This window comes from Molossus molossus, unplaced genomic scaffold (genome assembly GCF_014108415.1).
Source record: "Molossus molossus isolate mMolMol1 unplaced genomic scaffold, mMolMol1.p scaffold_m16_p_9, whole genome shotgun sequence".
Lineage (NCBI taxonomy): Eukaryota > Metazoa > Chordata > Mammalia > Chiroptera > Molossidae > Molossus > Molossus molossus.
In genome coordinates this window covers 108,267,046-108,294,254 of record NW_023425403.1, presented here as the reverse complement: position 1 = coordinate 108,294,254, position 27,209 = coordinate 108,267,046, and the positions used below count along the sequence as shown (strand labels likewise).

Below are 27,209 nucleotides of genomic sequence, written 5' to 3'. Positions count from 1 at the left end.
ATGTTTAACCCCCTGACCACGTACCTGCTGGTAGGTGATGTGAAGTTTTCTGAACACGGGAAGGCCGAGCTCACTCACCGCAGGTGGGACACAGCTTATGAAAGGAAGAAGAGATTCCTTGGGAGAGTCCATGTTGAGATCTGTACAAGTCATGCCCAGTAGCAGCGTGTGATAAAAATAATAACTTTCTTTGTGGTCCTGCCCTTGACCAGGGCCAGTTTTTTGGTCAAAAGTAGAGCTCACAGTCTTTTCCCAGGACTGCTCCGCATCCTGAGCTTCAAGCCTCCCACGTATTCTGCCGCCTGTGCATCTGGGAGCCACTGCTGACGTCTCCATCTGCAGCATGGGGAGCCTGCAGGAGAAGGTCTTTTCCTCACGCTCCCAAACTGCCTGAGCTCAGTGGAACTGCAGGTTCTGAAGAACAGCAGAGCACTCTGTGGAGGGAGTTCTCCATGTCCTGAGAGGTTCACAGATGTGGCTTTTACAGATCATGCATTGTCTCTCTGCATTGTCTCTGTACTGTCTCTCTGCACTGTCTCTGCACTGTCTCTCTGCACTGTCTCTCTGCATTGTCTCTGCATTGTCTCTCTGCACTGTCTCTCTGCACTGTCTCTCTGCATTGTCTCTGCACTGTCTCTCCGCATTGTCTCTGCACTGTCTCTCTGCACTGTCTCTCTGCATTGTCTCTCTGTACTGTCTCTCTGCATTGTCTCTGCACTGTCTCTCTGCACTGTCTCTCTGCACTGTCTCTCTGCATTGTCTCTCTGTACTGTCTCTCTGCATTGTCTCTGCACTGTCTCTCTGCATTGTCTCTCTGCACTGTCTCTCTGCATTGTCTCTGCACTGTCTCTCTGCATTGTCTCTGCACTGTCTCTCTGCACTGTCTCTCTGCACTGTGTCTCTGCACTGTCTCTCTGCAGCCTCACCTACTCACGCAGAGTCAGGATTTCCTAGGGAATCCATCCACCACCGTCAATTTTCCCTGTTTTCTTTCTCGGGGTGACTTCTCTCACATGGTGACATTTTGCTGCCACTGTGTGGGGGTGAATTTAGCACATCACTCTGTTGAGCTGCACACCCAGGGGCATAACTGCCCGTGGGCATCTTCATTTACCTCCCACAAGCCACTCAGACTTGGCCGTGTGAGGTGTGTTCCCTCCCGGCCTGGTCCTCCTCCCGCACTCCCTGCCTTGAGGACTGACCACTTCGCCTAGGTCAGCAGCCGTCCAAGAACCGCCCGTCCCCTCCCACTCATCTTCAGTCCTCCACCCCATCTCTTCCTAACAGTAACACCCCCTTCCCCTTCCCGCGGAGCCCCACGGAGCCCTCCTTCCTGCGGGGTTACTGTAACAGTCCCTGTGACTTTACTCCGCTTCCCCAGGACTCACTTCAACGCATCCTCCACGCCGCTGTCCCTGCGCCTGCCGACCCTGCTCGGAAGCCGGTACCGAGTCAGGGCAGCGCCTCAGGGCCCCGCAGCTGCTGCGGGTCCTCCCGGGCGTGGGCGCGTGAGCCCCCAAGCCCCCCACGGTTCCCCTTTGCTGTGATTCCACTTCTTTTCTTTTTGGCTTCACATTGGGATAGTAGAGATAATCTATCAACCATTTGAACGAGGGATTCACTTCAAGGTAGACTGTATAACCTTTCGGGCACTAGATATTGAACGAACACCTAGCTTTTCATCTGAAAATGTAGTTTCTTTAACGTGTACACTCAAGCCCTGGCCGGTCTGGCTCAGCGGTGGAGCATCGGCCCTTGGATGAAAGAGTCCCGGGTTTGATCCTGGCCAAGGGCACGTACGGTGGGTGCAGTTCATCCCTGGCCCTGGTTGGGGTTGTGCGGGAGGCAACCAGTCGATGTGTCCCTCTCACATCGACGTTCCTCTCCTTCTCTTCCTCTCTCCCTTCCTCCCGCTCTATCTGAAGGTAAATGGAAAAATATCCTCAAGTGAGAATTAAAAAATAAAAATAAATTAAACAAATAAATAAATAAAGTATACACTCAGGAACTGATGGTATGTTGTGAATCAGCAATATAACCAAGTAAATACATGCATAAAGGCACACATAAGTAACATTGAAGATTCATTCAGAAATAATATTTCTTAGACTTTCTAAACAATAACTACAAAGTACGCTCACTTTTCCTTTTTTAAATATGCTCACCTCTTTTTCTTTTTTCTTTTTTTTTTTAATCCTCATCTGAGGTTATTTTTTTAGTGATTTTAGACCGAGTGGAAGGGAGGGAAAGAGAGAGTGAGGAGTGTGACAGGGAGACACATTGATGGGTGCCTCCCGCACAACCCCGTTCAGGTCTGGGGATCCAGCCTGCACCCCAGGTAAGTGCTCTTGACTGGAATCAAACCCGGGATCCTCTGGTCTGCGGGCCAACACGGTGACCGCTGAGCCAACCCAGCCGGGCTCCCTCTTCCTCAGGGACTTCGCTAGGTCCCGGAACACACATGAGTCGTGGTCAAGAGAGGACTGTGGAATCACATGGCCCGATCCATTTACCCCACCCTCCCCTGCTTCCCATCGCCCGACGGACGAGTCGGCTCTGCACCACACTGCGCAGCTGCCAGTGGGCACAGTGGACCGCCTGCCCCGGGGGGTGGTTGTGAGAAGAGACGAGATATCTGCTGGGTTCTCCGAACGGAGCCTGCCACCTTCTCCGGCCTGTTTGTGCTGCAGCACAGGGACAAAGGTCCGTTTATGTGACCGCACTGTCCCTTCTCCGTCTCCTCTTGCCTTTCGGCGGCCGTCGGGCCATTTCACTGTTAATTAGCACCTCTATCTGACGAGGGACAGGAATAAAGGGGGAAAATCAAGCCGGTCAATTTGGGTACTAGTTACTGCCCAGCTGCGAAATGAAATGGCTGAAGCCATTAGTGACGAGGAGGTGAGGGGCTCAGTTATCTGGGTCCCCTGCCCCCCGGCCCTGCATGTCTTTCCACGCGGATAATTGGAGACTGGCGATCCAAACCATTTTCAAAGCTCTGTGTACACACTGGAATCATCAGGATAGTTTGAAAAACACCTTTACCCGGGCCTCGTTCCAGATCATTGTCTTTGGAATTTGCATATTGTCTTTTTTAGGGGCTTCCTGTGTGATTCTGATATACAGGCAAGGTTGGTTAAGATTGATTTGGGGGGATTGCTAAAGGCCTTTAATAAATTAGGGAGAGTGATTACTATGATACTGTTGAGTATCATAGATGCATTACTCCCGGTTCTGACGTTCCCTACGAAAGGTCATCTGATACAGACGGTTCAAGGCCCATCGGGCCTCATTTGTGTCCCTACTCAGACCAGACAGTGTGGTTGATGACCTGAATCATTTCCTCATCAATAATCTTTTATTTTTTATTTTTCTTCAATTTTTCTTTATTGATTTTAGAGAGGGAGGAAGGGAGAGGGAGAGAGAGATAGAAACATTGATAAGAGAGAACATCGATGGGCCGCCTCCTGCATGCCCCCCACTGGGGATTGGGCCCACAACCTGGGCATGTGTCCTGACCGGGAATCAAACCAGTGACCTCCTGGTGCAGGGGTCCACGCTCAACCACTGAGCCACACCGGCCGGGCCCTCACCACTAGTCTTGACTGTCTTTCCCTCTATGGTACAACACCACCTCTAGATCACTCACACAGCCTTCCCCACACCTGCCCTGGGCGCTCGGTACCTGCTAGAAAAAAGTCACGGAGCTTCAGAGACTGTTGCCATCACACCTCTAAGTCTTCCCAGAGTTAGCCCTGCTCTCTCGCTGTTTCCCCTTGGCATCTGCACCCAACTCACAAGCCTTTAGCTCTCTCTCCCGGGATTCTTTACTTTCTCTTTGCTGCCCCATTTGCATCACACGTGCTCACCCTGCCTTGGCTCTCTCGTTCCCAAGGATGTCTCTTCACTCCGGACAAGCCAGACCCTCCTGCTCTCTGAGTGCCACTGTTCTATCAGCCACCTTCCTGAAGCTTATATTTTCAACCCTGTTTCTCATCACTGGCAATTTCTCCCCAGGTCATAGAAGTGCATTTAAAGTTTTTCAAACTCAAAACACACTCCCTTGAGCCTGGATCCTTCTCTTCACAACCAAGCTTCTCGAAGGTTAATCACAGTGACAACGTCCAGTTCCTGATCTCCATGGTCACTCTTACCCATCCTGTAACCTGCCTTTTGTCTTTGCCTACAGACTGAAATTTCTTGCAGAGACCATGAATGAGTGTGTAATGCCCAATTTGAAGGATAATTTTTAGTTCTTTTGTTATTAAATCTCTGCTGCATTTGAGATGGTTGGCAATTCCCTTCCTTGGAGTTTTCTACTCCCGTGGTGGTTGGAGACACTCGCCTGTCAATCTCCCTTCTGCTCTCTCCCCGCCCTCAGTGACCTCTCCAGAGCCCCTGTTCTTCTGGTCACCCCAGTCCTTGTTCTATCTGAAATTTCTTTCTCAACTACTGGACTTGTCCATCCACATAGCCTCCTTGGGCCACCTGGTCTAGTCATGGCTTCTACAGTGACCTCTCTGTTGAAGTCTCTAGAGGTACATCCTCACGGTCCTCAGACTTCAGGACTTGGCTCAGCAATAATTTTCTACAGGAGGTTTCACTGAACATCAGGGCTTGAGTCTTTCCTCAGGCCTACCCTAATGTAATCGTTTACCAAGTTATATCACAATGATCTATGTATGTACCCCATCTCATGAAAAAACGTGCTTTGTTTGACATAAATCAGATACTCAGTATTTTTTAACTGTGAAAGGTTTTTATAGCTGCTCTACCCATCAAAATTACCTACTGAAGTTTCAGTGAATGTTTAGAATTATTGTAGGGCACCTGGAAATACAGGTTTGGGTCTAGCAATCCCCATATCGATAGTTAGTATAGTTTTATGCAAGTAGTCCATGCAGCCCTTGCTGGTTAGGCTCAGCAGCTGGAGTGTTGGCCCGCAGATCCATGAGCTGGTTGTGGGTTCGATTTTCAGTCAAGGGCACACACCTTGGCTCCCGTCGTGGTCATGCAGGAGGCTCTCTCACACTGATCTCTCTCTCTCTCTCTCTTTCCTCCTCTTATTTTCTCCCTTCGACTCTATCTAAAAAGTTAATGGAAAAATATCCTTGAGTATCAACAACAACAACAAAAAGCAAGTAGTCTAGATATTTGAAATATGGGATAGATAGGTATTTTTTAAAGTTAAAAATAATAATTAAACATTAAAAGACAGGTGGATAAAAAAATCGTGGTACATATATATACAGTGGAATATTACTCAGCCATAAAAATAAAATCTTACCACTTATAGCAACACGAATGGACCTAGACAATATGATAAGTGAAATAAGTCAGCCAGCTAAAGACTAGTGCCATATGGTTTCACTTATATGTGGAATCTAAACAACAAAATAAATAAACAAGAAAATGGAAACAGACTCACAGATACAGAGAACAGGCTGATGTATGCCAGAGAGGAGGGGGATGGGAGCCTGGGTGAAAAAGTTGAAGGGATTAAGAAATACACATCGGTAATGAGAAAATTGTAATGGGGATGTAAAGCACAGCATAGGGAATATAGTTCATGAAAGTGTAATAAAAATTAAGTTCAGCATAAAAAAAACCACTTCAATGAAAGACAGAAACAAAACAAAACAAAATAAACCACAAAGTGGATCACGCAGAAGTGAGTGAATCTGCTGAAAATCCTCAGCAGAGCACTTCCAGGGACAGAGGACGACACTCAGGGAAGGTCGGCACACTCACTTAACACAGTATTATGTTGGGAACCTTTAGAGCATCAAACTAGGAGTTATCATCAATTTTAATTTTTCTGATAAGAGAAAGGACTGTCTCACAAAAGAGAGGTATACGCATGCCTATTTGAAGAAAGAAGGTAAGCAAGGAAAGAAGAGGAAAAAGTAATAAAATGGAGGATAAAGAAAAAAATAATCATATGGTTTAAGACTGAACAGTAAAGATTGAGTCTATGGCTTTGCTTACAAAGATAAGTGGCTGCCCAGGCACCTAAAGGTTGGGGGTTTGGTCCCCGTCAGGGCACATGCCCGGGTTGTGGGCTTGATCCCCGTTAGGGGGCGTGCAGGTGGCCACCAGTCGATGTTTCTCTCTCACAGTGATGTTTTTCTCTTTCCCTCCCACTTTTTCTCCCTCTAAAAATCAATAAAAATATTTAAAAAATAGATTTAAGAGGCCTACTGTGGTATTCAAGCCCATTCGGACTGATGTTTAGGTGAGCTTAGGAGGCTGACACCACTTGTGAAGACAGACAAGGAAGGGCACTGAATATGAGCTCTGTCAGTAAGACTTGAAGAAAGGTGTGCATAATTGAGACACGTTCTTTTCCTTTGTTTTTGTTCTGTTCCCCGCCCCCCAGTTGGCACTGTTGCTGGGGGAGGACATGCGTTAGAAAGAACAAAGCTTCTGAAGCCAGACGTTTCTAGGTTCTAATGGAAGCTCCGGGATTGGTCAGCTGTGAGACCAGGACTTCTCTGAGCCTTAGCTCCTCATCTGTTACACGAAGGTAATAAGGCCCAATTCGTTTGCCATGACAGAGGAGACTAAATGTCAGAGTAGAATGTTGGCACTTTAGCATCGTAATGGTCATAAAGCATTTAGAAAATACAGAGTAACTTAACATCTGGCACGTCTATTTAGATAATACATGCTTATTATAGACAATTTGGAAAATAAAGACAAACACAATAAAATCATTTAAACCACCTTTCTGTCCACCCCCTTCCCAAGAAGCCACCAGGCAGTGGTTGGATAGATGAGTCTAGAGTCCAGGAGAGAGGTTTGGGTTAGCTGGATATACAAATTAGGAGCCCTCAGCAGATAAATGAGAACCGAAGCTAAGAGGGTTGATAAATTAACCCAGGGAAGAAGAAGGACTAGGGTTAATATATGGAGTGAAGAAAAGAACGCCTGGGATTGCTCAGCCGGTGTGGCTCAGTGGTTGAGCGCTGACCATGCACCAAGAGGTCACCGGTTCAATTCCCTGTCAGGACACATGCCCGGGTTGTGGACCTGATCCTTAGTGGGGGGCACGCAGGAGTCAGCCAATCGATGTTCTCTCTCATCGATGTTTCTCTCTCTCTCTCTCCCTCTCCCTTCCTCTTTCTCTCAAATCAATAAAGAAAAAACAAATTAAAAAAAAAGAAAGAAGGCCTTGGATGTAGCCCTAAGATGAGCCATGTAGGTGCACAAATGTGTACCGTCCATGACTTTATAAAAGTCTGATGACCTCAGTGCAGTCGGATGAGCAGAATGTGCCACCACAATGGAAGAAACAGGATGAACGCTCAACAAGAGGCATTTCCCATCCCTGGTCTCCCTTTAAGCACTTCTTCCTTCTCTCGGTGGAAATCCCCTTCTCTTCAAAGCATTCCGCCACCAGAGCCACGGGTCCTTGTCCAGCTTTCTGCCCTTCCCTGCGCGGCCTCTGCTTCCTGGAAGGCTGGTCCCCTCACTGCTCCAGAGGAGTCAGAATTCTCGCCAGCGATGGGCTGTGATGCTCAGGGCGTGGGGGTGTGATACTCAGGGTGTGGGGGTGTGATGCTCAGGGCGTGGGGGTGTGATGCTCAGGGCGTGGGGGTGTGATGCTCAGGGCGTGGGGGTGTGATGCTCAGGTGGAGAAACCGTTCAGGTACCTTCTGGGAAACGTTTCCTTCTTGATCTTAAAAGGAGACCTAAGGAGAGAGGTTCTTCCTCCTGCCTCTGATGTTGTAAAAAGGATGTGATACCTGAAGCCCAGCCGAGGCCAAGGCTGATACACTGGGGATGGCCATGACCTTGACAGACTGAGGATGGCCATGACCTTGACAGACTGAGGATGGCCATGACCTTGATAGACTGGGGATGGCCACGACCTTGACAGACTGGGGATGGCCACGACCTTGACAGACTGGGGATGGCCTTGACCTTGATAGACTGGGGATGGCCATGACCTTGACAGACTGGGGATGGCCATGACCTTGACAGACTGGGCATGGCCATGACCTTGACAGACTGAGGATGGCCACGACCTTGATAGACTGGGGATGGCCACGACCTTGATAGACTGGGGATGGCCATGACCTTGACAGACTGGGGATGGCCATGACCTTGATAGACTGGGGATGGCCATGACCTTGATAGACTGGGGATGATCATGACCTTGACAGACTGGGGATGGCCATGGCCTTGATAGACTGGGGATGGCTATGACCTTGATAGACTGGGGATGGCCATGACCTTGACAGACTGGGGATGGCCATGATCTTGACAGACTGGGGATGGCCATGACCTTGACAGACTGGGGATGATCATGACCTTGACAGACTGGGGATGGCCATGACCTTGACAGACTGGGGATGGCCATGACCTTGACAGACCGGGGATGGCCATGACTTTGACAGACCGGGGATGATCATGACTTTGACAGACCGGGGATGGCCATGACCTTGATAGACTGGGGATGGCCATGACCTTGATAGACTGGGGATGGCCACGACCTTGATAGACTGGGGATGGCCATGACCTTGATAGACTGGGGATGATCATGACCTTGACAGACTGGGGATGGCCACGACCTTGACAGACTGGGCATGGCCATGACCTTGACAGACTGGGGATGGCCATGACCTTGACAGACTGGGGATGGCCATGACCTTGACAGACTGGGGATGGCCACGACCTTGACAGACTGGGCATGGCCATGACCTTGACAGACCGGGGATGATCATGACCTTGACAGACTGGGGATGGCCATGACCTTGACAGACTGGGGATGGCTATGACCTTGACAGACTGGGGATGATCATGACCTTGACAGACTGGGGATGGCCACGACCTTGACAGACTGGGCATGGCCATGACCTTGACAGACCGGGGATGATCATGACCTTGACAGACTGGGGATGATCATGACCTTGACAGACTGGGGTTGATCATGACCTTGACAGACTGGGCATGGCTATGACCTTGACAGACTGGGCATGGCCATGACCTTGACAGACTGGGGATGATCATGACCTTGACAGACTGGGGATGGCCACGACCTTGACAGACTGGGGATGGCCACGACCTTGACAGACTGGAGATGATCATGACTTTGACAGACCGGGGATGATCATGACCTTGACAGACTGGGGATGGCCATGACCATGTTTAGATCATGTTGCTGCTGAGATCACATCATGTCATATGAGAGCATAAATTCCATATTGTTTAAGCCAGTTGGGTGGAGATTTTCTGTACAGCCAGAAGCATTCTAAGTAATATGGGGAATTAGTCAGCCACTCGAGTCTCACTGTAGTCTATCCATACCCTTGTGTTTTTAGCTGTTAGGGCTGGAGGATGCTTGTTTGGCCTGTGAGCCCATCAGAACCGAAACCAAGTCTCAGGCCCACCTCCACTTGCCTCTCCACCAATTTTATGCTCTCTTATCTCTGTTCTCAGTACCTATTTGAGGTTTATATTATTTTATCACCATTTTAACAATAATTTAATTTTTATTAACATAACTCTCATGCCTCCTGCATAGCTTCTCCTTCTGTGACAAGTGTAATTTGGAAGATAACCTCATTTCCTTCAAATCTTGGGATTTTTATAGTAACAATAAGAATGCTGACTAGTAATTTAATATTAATGAAAACAGTATGGGATATTTTTTATACCATCTATTGCATAGATGAGATTAAAAATAAGTCTTCGAGGACTTAAGTAATTTGCTGAAGAGTATGCAGCCAGTGATTTATGGATCCAGAATCTGATCCTAGGTTTCCTCACTGAAAATATAAATTATCCTTTAATGTAAATTGTTGAGGCAATACATTGAAATAATTTTTCTTGATTCTTACACACTTGATTAGAAAGTTTCTCACAATTTGATACCAGGAAATCAAGGTAGCACGTATATGTATTTATTTGTTGGCTTATTAATGTAGTGTTTAATTATGTGATTATGTTAAGGTTTAAGATCAGTTTATAGGAAACACCTAACTTAATTTGGGATATTAACCAAGGTTTCTTCTCTTTGGCACCCTTGCAACCACTATGCTTCTTCTCTAAGTTGGGGGAGTAGCGATATTTCTGTGCCCACTACCTTCAGAAGGGAAGAAATGCAGCCAGAGTAACAAAACCTTTGGTTATGTTTGAATTTCAAATTGTACGTTTGTGTATCCCTACAGCAAAAGTCATAATTAAGTCTTCCTGTACTGAGTTTTGTGGGAGATGGAAGTTTTGCTGAAGCCGAGCACCTTGAAAGGGCTCCAAACAGGGCCAGCTGAGACAGCACCAGGCAAGAAGGGACATCGCTGCTTCCCTAGTCTCTCTCTTCCCGCCAGCCTCAAGCTATGAACCAGCATCGGGGAGAAGAGAAGCCGGTGCCATGCTTCTCCCCTAGAACAGGGCTCAGCTTCGGGGAGAGGAAACGGTTGTAACTTGAATTACACGTTGGAAGTTGGAAGCTTTGATGAACGCATGAGTGTGACCTTTATAATGTCTGATGTGAAACGTTGTTTTACCTCTAGGGGATTGAAGTGACAGAGTAAGCAATCAGACAGACACGAGCAGAGCAGGAACGAGTTTCCGGGTACAGAGGGTCCCCAGGGCAGAAAGCGCCAGGTGCCTAGCAACAGATAATTGTAGTGTGAAACCTTGCCCCAGCATGACCTTTCCCACCCACCATATTGCTGGTCATGTGATTTAGACCCCCAACCTTTCATATCACTGATCATGTGGTTTGGTTCCTCCCCTGGCATATCATGCAGTAAACCCCCTTAGAGAAGAAACAAGGCTGGAGAAAAGCCTCATACAACTCCCATATAAACCCTTGCACAACCACTCCCTTAAGCCTTAAGCCCTGGAGACAATCGTGTTCTGACCCATATCACATAATCTTAGGAACAAAGCCAGGGGTCTGTTTAACACAGAGGCAGAGAGTTGGTCAAACTAGAGATAACATGTAGGCCTTGGTTGTATTTCAGCTACTGGCCCAGAAAAGTATCAAGGCCAGACAGGGCACTGCCGTGGCTGACCTCAGGACCAGCTGAGATAACTCATGGTCCCCTGCCCTGGTGCCGACCAATCGATAGAGACCATGAGCCGGAATGGACACACCTGGAAAGTTAATGAATATTCTATTGAGCTCCTCCCCTGAGATCTCCAAATAAAAGCACTTAAGATGAAGGGCCCAGTGCATGCTCTCTCTCTCTCTCTTGAGTATACCAGCAACTTTTACCACCCTTCCTTCCCCAGACACACTCTGGCTGGAGTACACCTGACCTCTCCCCTCTCCCACCCCCAGGGGTGTTTTCTTTGCCTTTCGTTCTCCTCAGCAACAAGGGCCCTTCTTTTGCCTCTGTAGTTTGCTTCTTGAATCTAAACAGACCAACGGGCTCACTTCTTCTGCCTCTGTGACTTTCTAAATAAACTTTTGCTTGTATTTGAGTCTTGCCTCTGAATTCTTTCTTAGCCCAAGGTGAAGGATCAAGGTGTAACATCTGGTGCTGTTCACCACTAACAGAAGGACTTGGTAATGTTGAGAGTAAACAGAAAGTTATGAGATTGCTGGAGTTTTCATTCTGAAGAGGTAAAAAACCACCTCAACTGAATAAAATTAGAATGAAAGCAGAATTAAGTTGCTTTGTGATTCTGTCTGCCAAGACATACTTGCTTGATAGACAGGGTTATATATAACTTACCAATGATTCAAATGGAATTGGTTAGTTGTAAAATATACTCCCCTCAAAACAAGAATATTAACTGGATATAGATAACAATTCTATAAACTTATTAAATGTAGGGGTCCATTGCTTGCAATGATATCTATGGTTTTATAATACTTGGTATAACTCATTTGTTTTTCAGACCATCATTGGGAGTAGACCTTTTTTCTTTTGAAACCATTACATATCATACGTTTATTGGATCTTTCTCTCTAGTAGAGGCACAATATTTCACATAATTCCATTTTCTTAGAAAATAAAAATATTCTTAAAGAAGTCTTTCATTTTTTTCTTACAGTATAATGTTGACTCTTAATATGTTCTTAATCTGCCACATATATTAAATCACCAAAAGAATTACAGTTTCCTGACTTTCAATCAATTGTTGACCATCAGATTTCATGGTCCACTGAATTCTTTATCATCATACTGATAAACCTTTTTATGAAAACTTGTGCTCAAGGGGAAAAGTTTAAGGTTGGTGTAGAGATAGTAAGAAATGCTCTATTTTAACTTTATGTGTGAAACCAAAGATTTCATAGCCTGACTACCATATGTTTTTATTGATTTTTCTTTTTTTTTAAGAGAGAGCAGAAATGAAAGAGAGAGAAAGATTGATGAGAGAGAACATCGATTGGCTGCCTCCTGCACGCCCCTCACTGGGGATCGGGCCCACAACCTGGGCATGTGTCCTGACCCAGAATCGAACCAGCGACCTCTTGGTGCAGGGTCGATGCTCAACCACTGAGCCCCACCAGCTGAAAACCAGATGATTTTAAATAAATTGAACAGCCCACCCAATGTGGCTTAGTGGACTGAGTGTCCTCCCATGGACTGGAAGGTCCTGGTTTGACTCCCGGTCAGGGCACATGCCCAGGCTGTGGGCTAGATCCCCACGGGTGGGTGTTAGGAGGCAGCTGATCAGTGTTTCTCTACCCCATCGATGTCTCTTTCTCTCTTTAAAAAAATCAATAAAAAAATATTTTAAAATTAAAGAAATGGAACAAACTAGGCTGTGTTTTTGCAGTAACCTTACTTTTTGAAGTTTCATTCCTCAGCAACTCTTGCGTGTTTGTTTTATAGAGCCTTTGGAGAAACCCAGGCCTTCCTCGGTTCCTGTTCAGCCAGAACTCAGGACAGAGATAAGCAGACCCACCGCTTTTTAAAAAGTTTTCTGTGGGTGTCTATTTCAAGTGAAACAGAAACGACTCTGGCTTATCTTTTTTCTCCACCCATATATAGTTTATAATTGGCTGTATAATTAATTCATAATTAATATGTTTCTTATCTTCTCTAAATTAAGATTCATTAACATTAAAGATTACTGGAGCAGTCTCAAAAACACTAATTACCATAGGATCTGCAATTCTAAGTGAAGCAGTGTGAGGCAGGGCACAGATTCACGAGAGAAGTGACAGGGAAAATGAGCACGATGTTGGAGAATGCAGAGCACCAGGCAGAGTGGGGACTTCCGGAGCATGTCTCCCATGGAGGCTTTTGTCCAGGAACCAGACAGGCGGGTGCAAGGTTGTGTGACTACATCACGGACAGGGCCACACCTGTCTCCCCTAAAGCTCAGTCCTGCAGGGGAAGGGAGAGCTGCTGGGAGCTGGAGTGTTCAGGGGGTGTGTCCCGCGAAGGCTATTGTCTGGGACCAAGGTGAAGTGCTTGGCCCCTCTTTCAGGCTGGGCTGGCATCACCTCAAATCAGAGACTCTTGTGATCTGTCCTCCTGAGCCTGGAGTCTTCTCCTGCAGGGGGGACAGTGGTTGGACCCAACCTGAACCTGCAGCACACACTGCTTGGGTGAGCTGGAGTTGGAGACTCGCAGAGATGGAGAGGTTTGGCTTGGAGTAGGGTCCACTTTCCCCTCATCAAGTGCCTGACTATAAGGCCGCCAAGAAGGGGACCCACTAGTCCTATCTTCCCAACCCCAGCTGCCCCATCCTTCTGAGATCACACCTTGTGGAAAGTCTGTGGGTCATGGCCAACCTGGGCCCACTCTATGGTCTTTCTTCAGAAGGCTCTGGAGTAACCAGGTAACACCAGGGAGGGGCAGAGTAGTTGACAGGTGGAGGATGTCACGAGGCTTTTACCTTTTACAAATCCGTCCCTGGCTTTAAGCTGGGGACCCTTGTTCATTGATTGGCCCATACCATGCACACCCAGGCCCGGAGACGCAGCAACACACAATGAATAGTGAAGTAGCTCCAGACAGGTGGCACAAGGCCAGTTACACACAACGTTTGACATTGACCTGTACCTAAACCCTGTCCAGGTGAGCCCAGAACTAACACAACCAGTGGTGGTCTTCGGACAACACCAGAGCTCGACCAAACTAGCGATACAAGTGGTTCACCCAAAGGAGGACTCTGGCAGGCACGAGACCCTGCTGGAAACAACTCTGCCTTGGGGGGCAGCCCCTCCACAGCATCTCATACGTGGTGATCCATGTTTGTCCTTATAGTCAGCCACCCTGAAGGGTTAACTGCACCTGCAAAAGGGCCAACAGCATTTAATACTCAACTACAGCAGGAGGTGCACATAACCCACAAGAAACATTCCTGGACCACAGAGCTCGGGTGATCTGTAAGATGGTGCCACTGATCCCAACAAGACATTGTCATCATAAAACCATTATAACAAGTTTCAGAGTCAGAGAAGAACTACCCAATACACAGAGACAAAATGGGAAAACAGAGAAATATGCCCCAAATGAAAGAACAAGAGAAATCCCCAGAAAAATAATTAAATGAAGGAAGCAACCAAAATACCAGATGCAGAGTTTAAAACAATGGTTATAAGGATGGTCAAGGATCTTATGAGAAGAATGGATTGTCTCAGTGAGAACTTAAAGAGAGAGTAAGCATTAAAAAATACATAAAAATCATAATAGAGAACCAGTCAGAATTAAATAATACAATATCTAAAATAAAAACTACACCAGAAGGTATCAAGAACAGGTTAGATGAAGCAGAAGATCAGATCAGCGATTTAGAGGACAAGATAATGGTAAGCACCCAAGCAGAGCATCAAGAAGAAAAGATAATTTTTTTTTTTTTAAGTGAGGAGAGGCTAAGGGACCGCTGGGACAACGTCAAGCATAACAACATCTGCATCATAGGAGAACCAGAATGAGAAAAGAGTCAGCAAAGGAGAGAAAATCTGTTTCAAGAAATAACGGCTGAAAACTTCCCTAACCTGGTGAAAGAAAAAGTCACACAAATTCAGGAAGCACAGAGAGTTGCAATCAAGATGAAACCAAAAAAATCACACCAAGATATATTATAATTAAAGTGCCAAAGTTTAAAGACAAAGAGAATCTTACAAGTAGAAAGGGAAAAGCAATTAGTTACCTACAAAGGAGCTCCCATAAGACTGTCAGCTGATTTCTCAACATAACACTTCAGGACAAAAGAGATTGGCATGAAATATTCAAAGTGATGAAAAGCAATGACTTAAAACCAAGACTGCTCTTATCCAGTAAGGCTATTATTTTAAATGGAGGGTGAAATAAAGAACTTTCCAGATTAAAAAAAAAAAGAAAGAAAAAGGTAAGTTGTTCACTATCACCAAACCAGTATTGTAAGAAATGTTAAAGGCCTGCTTTAAGAAGACAGAGAAAAGAAATAATAATATCAAGAGAAAGAGGAAGAGAGGTATAAAGAATAAAATGGCACCCTGGGCAGTTTGGCTCAGTGGTTGAACATTGGCCTGTGGACCAGAGAGTCCTGGGTTTGGTTCCCATTAGGGGCACGTACCACAGACACACACACACACACACACACACACACACACACAAAGAATAAAATGGCAATAAATAAGAACCTATCAATAATAATGTTAAATGTAAATGGATTAAATGATCCATTCAAAAGACACAGGGCCGCTGAATGAATAAGAAAACATGACCCATATACATGCTGTCTACAAGAGACCCACCTCAGAATAAAACATGCACACAGTCTGAAAGTAAAGGATGGAAAAAAATATTCCCTGCAAATGGAAACAAACAAACATAAAAAGCTGGGTAGCAATACTTATATCTGACAAAATAGAGTTCAAAACAGAGGACATAATTACTACATAATACTAAAGAAATTGATCAAACTAGAGGATATAACTCTTATAAACATATATGCACCCAATATAGGATCACCCAAATATATAAAGTAAGTTTTAGTGTACATTCAGGGAGAGATGGATAGTAATACAGTCTTAGTAATGGGTTTTAACACACCACTGACATCAGTGGATAGATCTTCCAGACAAAAAAATCAATAAGGCAGCACCAATTTTAAATGACACACTGGATCACATGGGTTTAATTTATATGTACAGAACAGTTCATCCCAAAGCAGCAGAATATACATTCTTCTCAAGTGCACATGGAATATTCTAGATAGAGCACATGTTAGGACACAAAAATAAGTTTTAATAAATTTTGAAAGATTGAAATCATATCAAGCATCTTCTCTGACCACAATGATATGAAACTATAAATCAACCATAGTAAAAAAACTAAAAAACATTCAAACACATGGAGGCTAAATAGCATATTATTTAACAATGGATGGATGGGTTAAGAGGGGAGAAATCAAAAGTTACCAGGAAACCAATGAAAATGAACACAGAACAACCCAAAATCTATGTGACTCAGCAAAAGCAGTCCCAAGAAGGAAGCTCATAGCATTACAGGCCTAACTCAAGCAAAAAGAAAAATCTCAACCTAAAAGAAGTAGAGAAAGAACAACAAACAAAGCATGAAGTAAGTATAAGTATGGAAATGGTAAAGATTAGAACAGAAATAAATGACATAGAGACTGCACAACAATACACAAGCTGGTTATTTGAAAAGTTAAACAAGACAGACAAAACTCTAATCAGTCTCATAAAGAGAAAAAGAGACATGACCCAAATAAATAGAATCAGAAATGAGAACAAGTAACAACTGACACCACAAAAATACAAAAGATTATAAAAAAAATATTACAGACAACTCTATGACAACAAATTGAACAACCCGAACAAAATCAACAAATTCCTAGAAACATACAACCTTTCAGAACTAAATCAAGAAGAAGCAGAAAACCCGAATAGAATGATTGCAACTAATGAAATTGAAATAGTAATCAAGAAACTGCCAGCAAACAAGACTCCTGAACAGGGTAGCCTCACAGGTGAATTTTACCAAACATTCAAAGAAGAACTAACATCTATCCTTCTAAACTATTTCAAAAAATTTGAGATGAAGGAAGACTTCCAAGCTCTTTACAAGGCCAGCATTATCCTAATTTCAAAACCAAATAAAGACACTACAAAGAAAGAAAATTTTAGGACAATATCCCTGATGAATATAGATGCTAAAATTCTCATTTATATATATATATATATATATAAATGGTTTAGCAATATTTTGTTAAAAAATATATATTATATATATATAATAGAAAAGTTATATATATATATAATATATATACACACACACACACATATATATATTATAATCTAAACCTGATCCAGCAATACATTAAAAAGATTATACACAATGATCAACAGAGATTTATTCCAGGGATACAAGGTTGTTTCAATATTTGCAAATCAATAAATATGATACATCACATAAACAAAATGAAGGATTAAAATCACATGATTATATCAATAGATGCAGAAAAAGCATTTGATAAAAACCATAACACATTTATGATAAAGACTCTCAGCAAAGTGGGAATAGAGGGATCTTACCTCAACATATTAACGACCTCATATGACAAACCAACAGCTAACATCATACTCAATGGGAAAAAAACAAAATTGTTTCCCTTAACATGAAGAATAAGAAAAAGAGGTCCTCCTTCAAAACTCTTTCTCAAGATAGTACTGTAAATACTAGCCACAGCAATAAGAAGAGGAGAAAAAATAAGAGGCATTCAAACTGGAAAGGAGGAAGAAAAACAGTCATTATTCTAAGGACATGATATTGTACACAAAAAAACCCTTAAGACCCCACGGGGGAAAAAAACACAAAACTATCAGATCTAATAAATGAATCTGGCAAAAATAGTAGGATGCAAAATTCAGAAATTGGTGGCACTTTTATACACCAATAATGAACTATCAGAAAGGGAAATTAAGAAAACAATCCCATTCACTATTGCAGAAACAACAACAAAAATGGTGCCTAGAACACATTTAACCAAGAAGGTAAAAGACCTGTATTTGGGAAATTATAAAAAAGTGAAAGCATATACTTTATCCATGGATGGGAAGAATTAATGTTATTAAAATCTCCATACTACCTAAAGCAATCTATAGATTCAATGCAATTCCTACTAAAATGGCAATGACATATTTCACTGATGTAGAACAAACATTCCAAAAACTTATATGGAAAAAAATATATATCCTGAATAGCTTCAGCAATCTTGAGAAAGAAAACAAAGTTAGAGGTATCATACCTGATATCTAACTAAACTGCAAGACCATTGTAATCAAAACAGCCTGGTATTGGCATAAGAACAGGCATATAGATCAATAGAACAGAAAAGAGAACCCGGAAATCAACCCATTCCTTTATGATCAATTAATATTCGACAGTGGTAGCAAGAGCATACAATGGAGTCAGGACAGTCTCTTCAATAAATGGTGTTGAGAAAATTAGTCAGGTACATGCCAAAACAATGCAAGTAGACTGCCGATTTGTACCATACACAAGAATAAACTCAAATGGACAAAAGACTTCAATGTCGGACTCAATACCATAACACTCCTAGAAGAAAACATGCCGTAAAATCTCAGGCATCTCTCTTGGCCATATTTTTTATGTTATTCCTCCTTGAGCAAGGGAAACAAAGAAAAATAAATAAATTGGGTGCATCAAACTGAAAGGCTTTTTCTCAGCAAAAGAAACCATCAGCAAAATGAAAAGGGAACCCACTGAATGGGAGGCCATTTTTACCAATGATACATCTCTTCCCAGGTCAATCTCCAGAATATAGGAAGAACTTATTCAACTCGGTACCAAGAAAACAAATCATCCAACTGAAAAAATGGGCAAAGAACCTAAACAGACACTTCTCCAAAGAGGACATGCAGATGCCCAACAGACATATGAAAAATGCTCAAGATCACTAAGGGTCAGAGAGATGTCCATTGAAACCACAATGATACGTTTGTTACCTCACACCTGCCAGGACACTATCCTCGATAGATCAGCAAACGGCAAATGACAAGTGCCGGGGAGGGGGTGAGGGAAGGGAGCCCAGTGACTGCTGGTGGGAATGCAGCCTGGTGCAGCCCCTGGAATGCAGTGTGGAGTTTCCTCAAAGAGTTAGAAATGGAAGGCCCAGGGTGCAGCAGGAATCAGGAGGAGGGGGCAAAGGGAGAGAAAAGGGGGGACATCTGTAAAACTCTCAACAACATTAAAAAATGGAGCTATGTTTTGTCCCAGTGGTCCCACTTCTGGGAATATACCCAAAGAAACCGGAAACACTCATTGAAAGAACATAAGCTCACAGCAGTGCGACTTCCAGTAGCCAAGATCTGGAAACAGCCCACGCGTCCATGAGTGGACGAAGGGCTAAAAAGCTGGGTGTAGTTACACAATGGAGTACTACTTGGCTATCTACTAAAAAAAAAAGAAAAGAGGAAATCTTTTCTTTTGTGACAGCATAGATGAACCTGGAGATTACTATGCTAAGTGAAATAAACCAGTCAGAGAAAGACAAATATTGTATGATTTCACTTATATGTGGAATCTAATGAACAAAGTAAATTGATGAACAAAACAGAACCAGAGGCATGGACACATGGACCAGACTGACAGCTCTCACCAGTGGACAGACACTGGGGGACTGGATGAAAGAAGGTGAGGGATTAACCAGAAAACAAGTATACTTACACTCAGATGCAGTGCGGTGGCCAGAGGGAGAGAGGCACTGTGGGTACGGGGATGCGGGCAAAGGAGGTGGGAAATGGGGGTGGACAGAAACTTTGCTTGGGGTGGTGGGTGCATGACACAGCGTGCAGACTCTGTTTTACTGAGTTGCGCTCTTGAAACTTCTATGGTTTCGTGAACCCATGTCACCCCAATAAATCCGATAAAAAATAAACAGCCCTTGGAAAATCATGGGGTACCACTGGAGCCACATGGCAGAAGGTGTCCAAGTCCAACTGTCTGTCTCCCACCGACCACTGCACAGAACGAGTGGGTCCCTGGGCACAGAGTTCTTTCCGGGAGAGGTCAACAGGATCTCACTGAGAAGGGGTTATGTGGACTATAAGCCTGGGAAAAATTACAGTTTACCGCTTATCTCCTCCTCAACCCCTTGTAACAGTCAAAACAGTCAAAACAACCAGCTGCATATTAAAGTGTCTGAGAGAAAGAGGGGGGGGGGGGTGAGGAAATATTGTTCAAAGGATACAAAGTGTCAGGTATGCAAGATCTAATGACAGCATGGTGGTGCTAGTTAACAATACAGTATTGTGTAGTTGAAATTTGCTAAGGGGATAGATCTTCCACACCCACACACACATAGACACAGGCCATGCAGGGTGATGGACAATTATTTAGCTTGACTGTGGTGATCTTTTTATAATGTGTACTTATATCAAGCAGTACATCTTAAATGCATACAATGTTTACATGTCAAAGAGATCTCAACAAGGCTGTTGCAAAGCAAAGTCTCTAAGAAATGGTACAATAAACAGAACTACTTAATTTTATTCATCCATCATTTCTCAGACTCATCGAGCCCTGGAATACCCTCCCCCTCCCAGGCCCCGCTTTTTACTTCTTAATGAATAGTGTTGGGTGGATCCCATTTGGGGGAAACATATTTGTTTAAAAAGCTTTTATTTTATGACTTAAAAAATAGGCAAAGCTGTGAGGAGCTGTTTGGGCTGTAAGGTAGATGTGGAAAGACCACACCTGCTGGGGTCAGGCAAGCAGAATGCTGTGCTGGGTATTTACTGTGTTACCTTCGTCCAGTTATTACTCGGAGTCTCATTTCCTCATCTGGGAAATGGAATAAATGGAAGAATACCCACTTTGTAATGTTGTGTTTAAAAATTACAGGCGTCCGCCCTGGCCGGTGTGGCTCAGCGGTTAGAGCGTCGGCCTGCGGTCCGGAGAGACCCGGGTTCGGTTCCGCTAAGGGCATGTACCTCGGTTGCAGTTTGTCCCCGGCCCTGGTTGGTCGTGCGGGTGGCAGCCACTCGATGTGTCCCCGATGTTTCTGTCTCTCTCTCCCCCCCACTCTATCTGTACAAAAAATGGAAAAAAAAAAATTAGAGGCGTCCGTCAAGCATCTAATATATGCCTGACGTGAACCTGTTACCGAATCAAAGGGATTATGTCCTGACCACCTTGCAGCAGCTGATGAACTAAAGGACTCTTCCCTTGTGTCATATACAGGAGGCTTCAAATTATTCTATTAGAAATTAAAGGCAACTTTTCAAAAAGTAGTAACTGAAAAAGATTGAAGGAAGACAGAGAATTGGGTTCTGTCTTAAAGGCTTGCTTTAGCTTTCTTAGGACAATTAAAATAGAGTTTGTACATTGTGTAGAAGTAGTGATTATGATGTTAGGTATTGCTCAAATTTACAACATACTGTTGAAGGGGACTATTTGTTTGTGTTTGTTCTCGTGTAGTTTCAGTGGAAGTCCTACACCTGAGAAATAAGCAAAGGATGCCTCTACCTCCTAAAGGCTGACCTACTCAGAGATGCAGGTCAGAAAACATGAAAGCCACCGCTCACCTGCGGCCACAGTCAGCCTGTGGAAGAGAGGGTGGTCCTCCGGGAGACAGCTGTCAGCCCGGTGGGCTCAGCGAGGCGTCGCCAACCCTCCAACCTGGTTTATGGATCTGAGACCCATGCGCACTGAGGTGGGGCGCCTGCCGGGAGAGATGTTGGCATCTCACCCCTGGCCCTACTCTCGCTGGGCCGGGACGCTCCTGGGCCCCAGACGCCCTAGGTGAGGACGCGCAGCGGAGGTTGGCCTGGTTCCCACAGGAGGGGACATGTGCGGATGCAGAGGCTGGTGACGCTCCGGTCTGGAGCACTCGGAAGGGAGGCAGCCGCTGGGGAAGCCGCTAACCCACAGAGGTGGGGCACGTAGAGAGCTAGCTCCTCCCCATTTTCTGTGCTAAGATGCATGTCCCTCAAGGACCGAAGGTGGTCACCGCTGGAACAGTCCCAAAGGGACCTTGCTCTGGGGCTGACCACTAAGCGGAGCAGCTGCAGCCCCGAGAGGCGCTGGGGGGGGCTTCCAGGAGCGGGGGCGAAGGGAGACCGAGACCTCTAAAGGTCTCTGAAGAGCGCGCTGTCCGGCTCAGGAGACGAGAGCACCCTGGAGGCGTGGGGTTGGGACAAGGGGCAGCTCCCAAGAACCTGCAATGACCCGTGTCAAAACCTGCACTTGTATGCCTGCCCGCTGGGGGGGGCACCCAACCAGCACCCCCCAGAGACCACCAGTGACGTTCGTCTCTGCCTGCCTCCCTCTCCTCTCTTACCCCAGATTTGAGGAGCCAGGAGACAACGTGGAGAAAGAACAAGACTCAGCACAACTACTCTTCCGCACTTTGGGGCTCGGAGCCAAGGGCAACCTGAGCTGGTGGAGGGCAGAGGGGAAGCTGCGAGTTGGCCGTTCGCTTCCTGTTCGAACACGCGGGATCAGCCCTCTGACGAGCCTCCAGCCAGGTAGGTATGAAACCAGATGTTTGCAAGAAAGTCGCCGTCAGTGACAGGGAAGCTGTCATCGAGGATGGGGAGAAGGAATCGGAGAGTAAAACGTGGCCGTGGTGTCGTCTTCACCCCAGTGATCAACCCATTTTCAAAACCAGGAATGGTTCTTTTGAAATAGGACTTCTTATGGAAAGGACTTTATTGACAGGCAGGTGACTGAAGTTATTCCCCGAGGCCGGGACGGATGCGTGGGAGAGGGTGCCCCCGGGACCCGGAGCCTGCGTGTTGTTCTGCCGGAACCTCTCTGCAAGCCCCGCTCAGCACAAACGTGGTCTCGCGTGTTGGGCTGTGAGGACAGACTTCAGGGAAAGAACCGTGACATTTTCTGGAACAAATGTGTTTTGGGAAGGAAGAGAATCTAGCACTTAAGTGGTGCCTGTATACCTGGCCCGCTGGCCCCGTGACAGGCACTTAGTCATTGTTCAAAGGCTCAGTTCGCCCATGAGAAACTGACTTTGGGACGTTTCCAAACTCATCCGACTTGCAAATGGATTTAGTTCAAAACCGATTTTGCTTCCACCTCATCTCATTGCCAAGCTTGAGAAGGAGAACAGTGAGCCCGACCCGGTCCAGCGTCGGGAGACACTGGCTAGGCACAGACAGCCAGGGCCCCGGGTTCATCGCGAAGAAACCGAGAAAGAGGGGGTGCTCCTTGAAGAGCAGGAAGGGAACAACGGGAAGCACCTGGGCTCCAGGTGACTGTGGCGGGGTGCCAGCCCTGGGGACGGCTGCACCGAGGAGGTGAGAACACAGGACCGGAAGGAGCGGGCTGTGCTGACGAGACCGAGCAGCAGGGACAGACAGACGGCCCCGGGAGAGGGGCCATCAGAGGGCGCTAGTCCCGAGGGTGCTCGCCTGGAAGGGGGCTGGGGAGCATCGGCGGCTCCCACCCCGGTGGCGGACGAGGCGGTGTCTCTCCCTGGGAGCAGCTGCGCCTGCCTCTCCTTGTCGGGGTGACCTAGGGGCGCCTACTGAGGGTGAAGAAGAAGGGGTGGGACGCCCCCAGGCTGCCTCCGCTTGGACAAGCTTTCAAGGCTGCTGCCCCTCCCCAGTGGGTTGCCATGAGCCCACGCCCATCGGGGAGGTCCCCGGAGGTCACAGTCTGGAGAGACCAAGGGGGTAAATTTCCCCAAATGAAATTTAGAGAGTGTTCATCTCTACACCGCCCCTGCTCACTCAGACAAGCATCTCCAAATAAACCGATGTGTTTATTTTTAGGTTTGCTTGGTACAGTGCCAAGGTCCACCCCTCACAACTGGGTACAACAGGGTGTCCTGCCCTCCCCTCAAACTGCTTTCTGGAGAATCGACACTTTTCAACTCCAGGTGGAGGCGTGTCCTCTGGGTACCCGCCGCTGCCCCAGGGGTTCCTGCGCCCGGAAGGCCGAGGTCCTAGAACAGCCGGGTGTGTCCCCCGCTCGGCTCCAGGGACAAGGAAGGACCACGGGAACGGACGCTTGGAAGACTGTGCCGGAGAAGCAGAACCCAATGTGGTCATGGCAACTTTGAAGGCGAAAGACCTAATGATCACACCAGCCACCATTTGAAAGGAGAAACTAGACCCAAACACTGCAGGTTTGGAAACTTTTCCACGGATCCCATGTTGACAGCCAAGTGGCCCTCAGAGTCTGGATGGGAGAAACCACATGTCAAGCCTTTTCAAAGCCTGCATTGCTGCCTAGCTCACCGGCTCTGCCTTGGAGGGAGGAAGGCATTTGGAGGAGCAGATGATAAAAGTGGACTCTTTCAGCCAAACCTCACCATGGACAGAACGCGCCGATCCGCTCCGAGGGCAGCTTTGCTGGGATTTCACACGAAAGAGCTTTCGGAATGTCTTCAAGAGCTTGTGAAGTTAGATCAAGAAAAGACAAACAATCCAATTAAAAAATGGGCAGAGGAACTAAATAGACACCTCTCCAAACAGGACATATAAATGGCTAAGAGGCATAGGAAGAAATGCTCAACATCACTAATCATCAGAGAGATGCAGATTAAAACCACAATGAGGTATCACCTCACACCTGTCAGAATGGCCGCCATCAACAAATCATCAAACAACAAGTGCTGGCGAGGGTGTGGAGAAAAGGGGACTCTAGTGCACTGCTGGTGGGAATGCAGACTGGTGCAGCCACTATGGAAAACAATATGGTGTTACCTTAAAACATTAAAAATGGAACTGCCATTTGACCCAGTGATCCCACTTCTAGGAATATACCCTACGAAGCCTGAAACACCAATCAGAAAGAATATATGTACCCCCATGTTTGTAGCAGCACTATTTACAACAGCTAAGGTCTGGAAACAGCCCAAGTGTCCATCAGTAGACAAATGGATCAAAAAGCAGTGGTACATCTACACAATGGAGTACTATGCAGCTGTAAGAAAGAAAGATCTCTTGTCCTTTGAGACGACATGGAGGGACCTGGAGAGTATTATGCTGAGTGCAACAAGCCAAACAGAAAGACAAGTATCACATGATCTCACTTATTTGTGGACTATAATTGACAAAATGAACTGATGAATAAAATAGAAGCACAGACGGGAAGCAGGGCACAGGCTGACGAATCTCAGGGGCGGGAAGAGATTAATCGAAGAACTTACGTGCATGTGCACATTGCTCATGCACTCAGACAATGAGGGGGGGAGGCCTGGTGAGGGGCAAGAACTGGGTGGAGGGGGCAGTGGGGGGATGGGGGACATTTGTAATATTCTCCACAGTAAAGGTTAGAAAAGGGACCGAGTCCCATACTGACATCTGCTCGTCTGTATCTCCGTCCCGCACTCGCTGGACCTGAGCCATCTTTTGGAGTCAGGAGGCCACCAAAGCCATGGTCTTTGTGACCCTGAGCCCAGTGGGATCTCACTTTTCGAGGGAGACCTTAAATCCAGTGTCCCGGTGGGCCAATCTGAAGTTTGTAAGAGCCTGGCAGGGTGGGCTCGGGGTTGCCCGGTGGGAGGGAGTCGTGGCTGGTGTCGTTTTGCTCAGTGTGAAGCAGTGGATGACGGTCCTGCGCTCTGTGGGAGGGTCATCTGAGAAGGGACCTGGGAACTAGGAATCTTTTCCTTGACTGGACAAGGAAGATGGAGAAGAACCGGCGACTCCTTTGCTAGATGACATCATTCTCCAAGGAGTGACGAGGCGGAGCCTTCTGGGCCCCACACGCAAGTAGGGTGAGTTTCAGATGTAGGGGGGCCTCACCTAGGTGACTCGACAGAACCCCTGGAGTGGAGCTGAGTGCAGGAGATGTGTGGCTCCAGCACCCCCTGCACTGTTGGCCCAGTTTCTGATCCATGATCCACGGGGCAAAGTGAGACCACACACTCCATCCGCGGAGAACGGGACCAAGCTTGCGCGCCAGGTCTCGGGAAAACTGACAGAGAATGACTGACACTCCTCACACCCTGAACGGGAAATACGGGACCTGTCTGTGTGCTACTGGGAGGGGCTGTTGCTTCTGAGCTATGGTAGATTCTTTGCTGTCTGCGTTTGTTTGCAGAGTGTAGTTTGTGATCAGTGTTAGTGAGGGGGCTGTTTCCGCACTAACACATTTCCAGAGGAAATGAACTGCAAAGTGGTGTTTCCTAAGCCTGGTGGTAGAAGCCCATCTTTCCCTCCCTTAAAAAGATGACAATGTGCCTGGCCGGCGTGGCTCAGTGGGTGAGCATCGACCCTGCACCAAGAGGGCGCCAGTTTGATTCCCGGTCAGGGCTCAGGTTGTGGGCCTGATCCCCAGTGGGGGGCGTGCAGGAGGCGGCCAATCATGTTCTCTCATCAATGTTTCTATTTCTTTCTCTCTTCCTTCCTCTCTCTCTAAAATCAATAAAAACTAAAGAGACGAAACTGTAAGCCATACAGCATAGAATGTCCTCAGCAGTCTTTTTATTTATTTATTTATTTATTATTATTTTTTTTTAATCCTCACCCGAGGACATTTTTCCATTTTTTGTACAGATAGAGTGGGAGGGAGAGAGGAAGAGATAGAGAGAGAGAAACATCGACGTGAAGGGACACATCGAGTGGCCGCCACCGCACGACCATCCAGGGCCGGGGACAAACTGCAACGGAAGCACATGCCCTTAGCGGGAACCGAACCCGGGTCTCTCCGGACCGCAGGCTGACGCTCTAACCGCTGAGCCAAATCGGCCAGGGCGCCTCAGCAGTCTTAGTGTCCCTCTCAGGGTGTCACTCAGGTACAAAATATTCGTATATTCTTGAGCGTAAGTTACATTCTGTTCCTCCCCAAGCGAGTTTCTGTGCGTTTGAAAGCTGAGTGAGCCCATTTCATAGTCACACTTTCTGTGACACATTTCCATCCTCAGAAAGGGTTTCGTTTTCTTCAATCACGACCGTGAAAAGGGGGGGGGTGTCTGTCATTCTTTCAGCCATAAAAGAAATTAAATCGACTGTGAATAACCGGGTTTCCTCGTGGTGCGTTTTTCCAGGCCCCAAGCCCCCTTTGAGGTCCAGCTCCCTTCTTCCTGACGTCACAGGCGGCTCGCGGTGCTCCGGGGCATCAGCGGGGTGCACGCACACTCCCACCCGGCCCTGCCCACCCGGGGCAGTGGCTGCTGGTTCGGCTGCACAGCACCCAGGGTCTGTGCCTTGGAGATCTTTGTGCTCCCAACGCCTGGCACAGAGCAGGGCCTCAGTACATAACAGAGAAATGAGCACTGACTCTATTTAGGAAAAGATCCGCGCGTGGGGAGCGGGGCAGGGGGCGAGGCGGAGTGTGAAATCCCTGAAATCTCTCAGC

At 46.4% G+C, this 27,209-nt stretch overlaps 1 pseudogene; it reads left to right on the top strand.

Moving 5' to 3' along the window:
* On the top strand, positions 1 to 25,625 carry LOC118622490 (annotated as a pseudogene).
* Positions 25,626 to 27,209: the final 1,584 nt, after the last annotated feature.